At 44.1% G+C, this 8,453-nt stretch overlaps 1 long non-coding RNA gene across 1 annotated transcript; it reads right to left on the reverse strand.

Annotated features, from left to right (window-relative positions):
• Positions 1-3,010: 3,010 nt before the first annotated feature.
• LOC139255852 (uncharacterized) lies at positions 3,011-6,569 on the reverse strand. The gene is made up of 2 exons (XR_011592139.1): positions 6,054-6,569; positions 3,011-4,038 (listed from the first exon to the last, which is right to left on the reverse strand). It is a non-coding gene; the product is annotated as an uncharacterized lncRNA (long non-coding RNA).
• Between the last annotated feature and the right edge of the window lie 1,884 nt (positions 6,570-8,453).

The following is an 8,453-nucleotide window of genomic DNA, read 5'->3' on the forward strand; positions in this document are numbered from 1 at the left end:
TCCTGTCTGATATAAACCCACCCCACAGTCACTGACACCAATCTCATGTCTGATATAAACCCACCCCACAGTCACTGACACCAATCCCCTCCTGTCTGATATAAACCCACCCCACAGTCACTGACACCAATCTCATGTCTGATATAAACCCACCCCACAGTCACTGACACCAATCCCCTCCTGTCTGATATAAACCCACCCCACAGTCACTGACACCAATCCCCTCCTGTCTGATATAAACCCACCCCACAGTCACTGACACCAATCTCCTGTCTGATATAAACCCACCCCACAGTCACTGACAACAATTTCCTGTCTGATGTAAACCCACCCCACAGTCACTGACATCAATCTCCTATCTGATATAAACCCACCCCACAGTCACCGACACCAATCTCCTGTCTGATATAAACCCACCCCACAGTCACTGACACCAATCCCCTCCTGTCTGATATAAACCCACCCCACAGTCACTGACACCAATCTCCTGTCTGATATAAACCCACCCCACAGTCACTGACACCAATCTCCTGTCTGATATAAACCCACCCCACAATCACTGACACCAATCTCCTATCTGATATAACCCACCCCACAGTCACTGACACCAATCCCCTCCTGTCTGATATAAACCCACCCCACAGTCACTGACACCAATCTCCTGTCTGATATAAACCCACCCCACAATCACTGACACCAATCTCCTATCTGATATAAATCCACCCCACAGTCACCGACACCAATCTCCTCCTGTCTGATATAAACCCACCCCACAGTCACTGACACCAATCTCCTCCTGTCTGATATAAACCCACCTCACAGTCACTGACACCAATCTCCTCCTGTCTGATATAAACCCACCCCACAGTCACTGACACCAATCCCCTCCTGTCTGATATAAACCCACCCCACAGTCACTGACACCAATCTCCCGTCTGATATAAACCCACCCCACAGTCACTGACACCAATCTCCTCCCATGTGATATAAACCCACCCCACAGTCACTGACACCAATCCCCTCCTGTCTGATATAAACCCACCCCACAGTCACTGACACCAATCCCCTCCTGTCTGATATAAACCCACCCCACAGTCACTGTCACCGATCTCCTCCCATGTGATATAAACCCACCCTTATCACTGACACCGAGTGGATTGGGAAAATATGTTGAAGGGTAAGACTGTAGAAACGCAGTGGCAAACATTTAAGGAGATATTCCATAACTCTCAGCAAAGATTTATTCAAGTGAGAAATAAGATGCTCAGAGAAGGATGAACCATCCCTGGCTAACTGAGGAAGTAAAGGATGGGATCAAATGAAAAAAAAGCATAAAATGCCGCTTCGGACAGTGGAAGGCCAGAGAACTGGGAAATTTTGAGAAACCAGGAAAGGACAACTAAAAAAATGATAAAGACAGAGAAGATAATATCTGAGAGCAAACTAGCAAGAAATATAAAAACAGACAGTAAAAGTTTCTACAGGTATATAAAAAGGAAACGAGTAGCTAAAGTAACCATTGGTCCTTTAGAAGATGAGATTGGGAATTAATAACGGGAAAGATGGAACTGGCAGAGACTTCGAACAAATGTTTTTTATCGGACTTTATGGTAGAGAATACTTGCAACATCCCAATAGTTGATCAAGTACTTATTGCAGGGGAGGAGGGGGATCACTTCACACAGTGACTATCACTCGAGATAAAGTACTGATCAAACTGATGGGACTAAAGGTGGACAAGTCCCCTGGACCTGATGACATGCATCCTCGGGTATTAAAAGTGGCTGCAGAGATAGTGGGTGCATTGCTTGTAATCTACTAAAATTCCCTGAATTCTGGAGAGGTCCCAGCAGACTGGAAAACTGCAAATGTAACACCCCTATTCAAATAAGGAGGGAGACAGAGAGCAGGAAACTATAGACCAGTTAGCCTACCATCTGTCATTGGGGAAATACTGGAGTAAATCATTAAGGAAGTAATAGCAGCACATTTAGAAAATCAGATTGCAGTCAGGCAGAGTCAGCATGGTTTTATTAAAGGGAAATCATGTTTGACAAATTGGCTGGAGTTGTTTGAGGATGTAACGAGCAGAGTGGATAAAGGAGAACCAGTTGATGTCGTATATTTGCATTTCCAGAAAACATTCAATAAGGTGGCACACAAAAGGTTACTGCAGAAGGTAAGGGCTCATGGGGTTGGGGGTAATGTATCAGCATGGATAGAGGATTGGCTCCCAACTGGAAAAGAGTCGGGATAAATGGGTCATTTTCAGATGGCAAACTATAACTAGTCGGGTGCTGCAGGAATCAGTGCTGGGGCCTCAAATATTTACAAATTTATATTACTGACTTGGATGAAGGGACCGAGTGTAATGCAGCCAAATTTACTGATGATACAAAGATAGGTGGGAAAGCAAGTTGTGAAGAGGACACAAAGAATCTACAAAGGGATATAGATCGGCTCAGTGAATGGGCAACAATCTGGCAGATAGACTATAATGTGGTAAATGTCAGGTTATCTCCTGACAGGAAAAATAAAAAAGTAAATTATTTAAATGGGGTCGATTACAAAATGCTGCAGTACAGAGGGATCTGGGGATCCTTGTACATGAAACTCAAGAAGTTAGTATGCAGGTACAGCAAGTAATCAGGAAGGCAAATGCAATGCTGGCCTTTATTGCAAGGAGGATGGAGTATAAAAGTAGGGAAGTCCTGCTACAACTGTACAGGGTGTTAGTGAGACCACACCTGGAGTACTGTGCACAGTTTGGGTCTGGACTTGTCTCCATTCCCGTGCCGAGGGGATTGCTACACCAGACGGAGGGGCAACATTTGGGGACACTGATTCCCCATCAACTCCCATTCCCCTTCTTTCTGGTGGATGATGGCGGGGCCACTGTGTGTAATGTGCAAGTCAGTAAGAATTGTCAGCAAGCTTTCCAATTGGAGATTTTATTCAGTGGAAACTTTCACACACTATTGCAGATTTCGTACCAAAGATCAGTTTAGGATTGAAGTAAAAGTTGATAATTTTATTCCAAACTGAATTTCTGTTGTGAGTCGCTGAATTAAGGGGAAAGATAACACACAGCGTTTCTTAAATGGACACTGCAGCCCCGAGAACACAATCAGTAATATATCCAGAATATTAAAGTTCAGCCCAGTTATTGGGTTATCAGCAGAAACAAACCTCAACTGTCAGAATGAACATGGTTCAGTCGGGATGTGATTAACAGCAGATTCCAACCCCTGCAGTCACTTGTGAACTTGCTGGTGTCTCAGCAGGCTCGATGACTGAGTGAATCCCTTCCCACACTCTGAGCAGGTGAATGGCCTCTCCCCAGTGTGAACTCGCTGGTGTGTCAGCAGCTGGGATGACCGAGTGAATCCCTTCCCACACTCTGAGCAGGTGAATGGCCTCTCCCCAGTGTGAACTTGCTGGTGTCTCAGCAGGGTGGATAACCGAGTGAATCCCTTCCCACACTCTGAGCAGATGAATGGCCTCTCCCCAGTGTGAATTCGCTGGTGTGTCAGCAGGGTGGATGACAGAGTGAATCCCGTCCCACACTCTGAGCAGGTGAATGGCCTCTCCCCAGTGTGATTGCGTCGATGAGTTTCCAGCTCAGATCGTGATCTGAATCCCTTCCCACAGTCCCCACATTCCCACGGTTTCTCCATGGTGCGGGTGTCCTTGTGTCTCTCCAGGTTGGATGATCAGTTGAAGCCTCGCCCACACACACAACACGTTTACAGTTTATTTGCGCTGTGAATGGTGTGATGTTTTTTCAGGCTGTGTAACTGATTAAAGCTCTTTCCACAGGCAGTGCACTGGAACACTCACTCGGGTGTGTGTGTCTCGGTGCTTTTCCAGTCACACTGATGTTTGAAATCTTTTCCCACAGGCAGAACAGACAAACATTTCTCCTTCCACTTTCAAAGGCCGATGACATTCAGGTCCTGATGAATCGATTGACTCTGTCAGATCTTGACGCGATGTTTGGTTTGTGTTTCCTGTTTGAAAATCTGCCCGTCTAATACACTGTAAAAAGGAGATAACAAAACTCATCACTGTCAGTACAAGACACAAATTCAGGATCGACACATCCAGTTTCCAGGGAACATTCTTTCCTCTCGTTCTTCAAACCTGTAAATCCCTGTCCCACACATTGTCCCTCCTGCTGGGCTGAAATCAAAATCAACACACAATTCTAGACAGTTTCTCCTCCATTCCCAGTTATAACCATCAATTCTGGCTGGGTTCAGTTCTTCACTCACTGGTTCCCCTCCCCTGGAGGTACTGACTCTGGCTGGGTTCAGTTCTACACTCACTGGTTCCCCTCCCCTGGAGGTACTGACTCTGGCTGGGTTCAGTTCTACACTCACTGGTTCCCCTCCCCTGGAGGTACTGACTCTGGCTGGGTTCAGTTCTACACTCACTGGTTCCCCTCCCCTGGAGGTACTGACTCTGGCTGGGTTCAGTGGTTCACTCTGACCCTGAAGCCCCGCCCACACATTGTTCTTTCAAAGATGGTCACGCATGCGCTCTATTGGTGGATGAATCACGATGCACGTGACCATCCTGCAGCTGTCCTTTACAAAGATGGCGGCCGTCAGCCTGGGCCTGTTAAGAACATAAGAAATAGGAACAGGAGTAGGCCATTAGGCCCCTTGAGCCTGCTCCGCCATTCAAGAAGATCATGGCTGATCTGATCTTGGCTTTAACTCTACTTCCTTGCCTGCTCCTTTGACTCTCCCTTATCGCTCAACAATCTGTCTATCCCCACCTTAAATATATCCAATGACCCAGCCTTCTTGAGAATTCCAAAGATTCACGACCCTGAGAAGAAATTCCTCATTTCCGTTTTAAATGGGCCACCTCTTATTCTGAAACGATGCCCCCTAGTTCTAGATTCCCCCACAAGGGGAGACATCTCTCTGCATCTGCCCTGTCAAACCTCCTCTTTTAAACGACTGACTCCAGTTCTTCCCACATTTTATACAACATTGATTTATTTTTGATTCAGGCAAATATTCAAGCACCTCATACGCCATATTGAGATGTGCAGGTGTGTCTTATTGACATTGCAGCCACCCCATAATACCGCATACACAGCAATGACTTGCAACATGTTTCTTACTATGGAACAGTGCACCTATTCATACCAAAGTTGCAATTTTAATTCAGTAATTTTAATTGGATCAGCATGAATTCCTGGCTACTTTTAATATAAAATCAATGCCAAGTTTCCCCTCCACCCCCTCTCTTGAAGGTGATGTGGCTAATTGCACACAGCAAACAGCAATGTGATAATGATCAGATAATCTGTTTTAGTGACTATACTAGGGTATCGAGACTACAATTACTGTCTCAGTTGTGATCAGTTAATGCAGCACAGACCATGGATGAAATCTGTGTCTGGCTTTAATGTATTGCAAAATATTAAAATACTTTTCTCACCCCCCCACAATGTTTGAAGAGCATTACGTTAATACTCCACAAGGGCCACTGTCTGATCTCCCAGCAGAAACGTTTTAATTCTGAGAGAGAAATACAATCACAAATCCAGTAGCCTGAAATAAACAAAATGCTGGAAAGTCAGTGTTTGAAATAGAACAAAAGGTTAATACTGCAGATGGGGGCCTTCATTGGCACGGGAGAGGTACCCAACTCAGAGAAAGATTCACCTTTCATTCTTTTTCGAATGTTGATCAACATGCTGCACTTTTCCAGCATTGTCTGTATTTCAGGTTTTAAATTGTTCACTTTGGCCCATAGATCTGTAACAGCATCAACAGCTGTCCCTTGTATACACCTTTAATGTAACAGAAGACCCCAAAACACTTCACGAGAGAAGAAGGACTATGGTCAGAGAAGAGTTCGGGGAGGTCCGAGGTGTAGGCTTTGAGGAGACTTTTGAAGATGAGGAGAGACGAAGTCAAGCTGGTTTCGGGACAGAATTTGAGAGCAGGACTGTTGATGGCTGAATGCCCTGCCACCACGGCGAGAACAGAGGGAAAGGTGTGAGAGGGCAGGATACAGGAGCACAGACTTACCAAGAGCAGAAGGTGTGGATATCTGAACGGAATATATGGAATTAAGGACAGTAAAGTAAACGGGATATATGAAAATGTATAAAGCCATGGTAGAATAGCTGGGAGAATGTCAGATTGCAAATAGTGCAACATCAGCACAGTTAACAGTCTTTCTCAAGGTTTCAAGTTACTAATCCTGCCAATAACATAAATTGTAACATGAAATGAATATATGGATAAATCTGCAGAATTGCAAGGTCTCAGCTGGTAGCCACACCACTAAATTGAAACATTCAGAGACAATGCTTGATCTTTCGTTAAAACATCTCATATAGATTGACTAATGAGGGGCTGAGTTAGAATGTCAATCTCATTGTATTTTGTTATCTGATTTCAAAACTGTATAACTGTTGTCGCTTTACGATGTAACTTCACTTATCCGTAGGGAGTGTGTACGCTCGATCGAGAAAGTATATCTTCTGTCTGATAAGTCTTGCCGGCCGGTAAAATAAAGACTGCTTTGTTTAAAGCACAAGAGGTATTCGACTCAGTAATTTTACTGAACCAGATTGAGGTAAAAGAATCTACATTTACATTTGGTGTCAGAAGTGGGATCTCAACGGACGACTGCCGAAAACTTGAGAATTAAGAGCCAGACTAGCCTTGGAGGAGACGAGGGGAAAGTGGCCACTGGAGTGAGTATGATTTCAATACTGCTCCAGTTTCCCCCGGTTTCAAAAGTCTGAGGAAAGTTTAGCCACTCGCTGGTTCTCAGGTAGTGTCTGAACGAGATCCAGGACAATCTGGTGAATACCTTTCAAACTTAGAATAGGGATAGAGATAGGGAAATTGCGCGATGACGCAAACCAAGCGGCGACTTGGAAAGATAGGTTATAGTTAGAGCTAGATAGGGATAGATGATCAATCATGGATCCAAAAATTAATAGGAAAGAAAAGAGACTCTTGTGAACATCTGTTTAAATGAGAAATGCTTCTGTGATTTTTACTGTAAAAAAAAAGCCGGGGAGTTGTGGTTTGTTTTAGCTCCACCTACTTTTTCATACAGAATGAAAGTTTTGTTAACCCTTCGTAGTGTTGTCCTGTATGTGGGAAGTTTAAGAGTGTGAACCTTATTGAATTACGTATATTTGGATGATAAGTTACGGAGCCAGGAAATGCACAAAGGATAGGTTTGTTAAAAAAAAAAGAAAAACTTGTTGAAAGAAAACATTCAGAGAAGGCACAGCAAAACAACTGAGATGGATTCAAAAGGATTCAAAAAAAATATGATATTAAATAACACGACCTTGAGGCTGGAACAATTGAAATAACGAAAAGCAGTCCACAGCCTACGTGCCAGACTTCTCTCTAGTTATAAAAAAAGTAACGTACTAAATAGGTGCTGAAAACAAAGGTTCTGAGATTTTAAATCATGAGAAAAACTCCATTAAATTAGGGCTTTCATTGACTGATTGAATTTAAACTGCGCAGTGACGCGAAAGGATAGGGAAATTTGGAGACTAAAAGAAATTAAATAAGGCTCATAAGAAATCAAATTTAGAAAATTAGGCTCACAGGGAATTAAATCGAGGATAGGTGTTCAAGTCAGGTGGGACGTCGACATTGTATATCACTTGGCCCGTCTAGGCACTGATTAAATTTAAATCACGCAGCAACTCGGAAGGTAGGGCCGACGCTAACGCGTGGTGACGCGAGACGTGCAGCGGCGCGAGCGCGCGTCCGAGTGAACGTGGGCCGATGCGAACGCGCAGCGATGCAAACCACGAAATAATATCAAGTCAGTGCTGATTTTTGTAAGTCCGTTTATTGTAAGTTTGTTAAGTCTGTTTCAAGTTGGAATCACGCGGCGACGCGAGCCGCGGGGCGATGCGGCTGTGTTAGTTTAGTAAGTTTGTTAAGTCTGTTTCAAGTTGGAATCACGCGGCGACGTGAGCCGCGGGGCGACATGGCTTTGTGTTAGTTTAGTAAGTTTGTTAAGTCTGTTTACTTCAAGTTTGAATCGCGTGACGACGCGAGTGGCGGGGCGATGTGGCTTTGTGTTAGTTTTAGTAAAGTCTGTTTGTTTTAAGTTTGTTTAAATCGCACGACTACGTGAACGCATAACGACACGGTAATTGGTAATCAGTTGGATAAAACAACGGATGCGGGTAGTCCGCTACAAAAGTTATGTGAAGAATTCCCTGAGAGAGCTGAAGACTTTAGAAAATTATCAGGAGCCCTGAACAAATTATTAGGGGATGACCAGTGGCCTCTAAGTGACACTAGAAGCGTAGAGGTAGCAAAAAAAGCACAGGGATTAATTTGGAGAAGGGGACGAGGAAAAGGGGACAAACATTTAATTGCAACCTGGCGACATTATTGTCAAAAATTAAAAGATGCATCACTTCTGTCAAGTTGGCA

The sequence above is a fragment of the Pristiophorus japonicus genome, unplaced genomic scaffold, assembly GCF_044704955.1.
Source record: "Pristiophorus japonicus isolate sPriJap1 unplaced genomic scaffold, sPriJap1.hap1 HAP1_SCAFFOLD_645, whole genome shotgun sequence".
NCBI classification, from domain to species: domain Eukaryota; kingdom Metazoa; phylum Chordata; class Chondrichthyes; family Pristiophoridae; genus Pristiophorus; species Pristiophorus japonicus.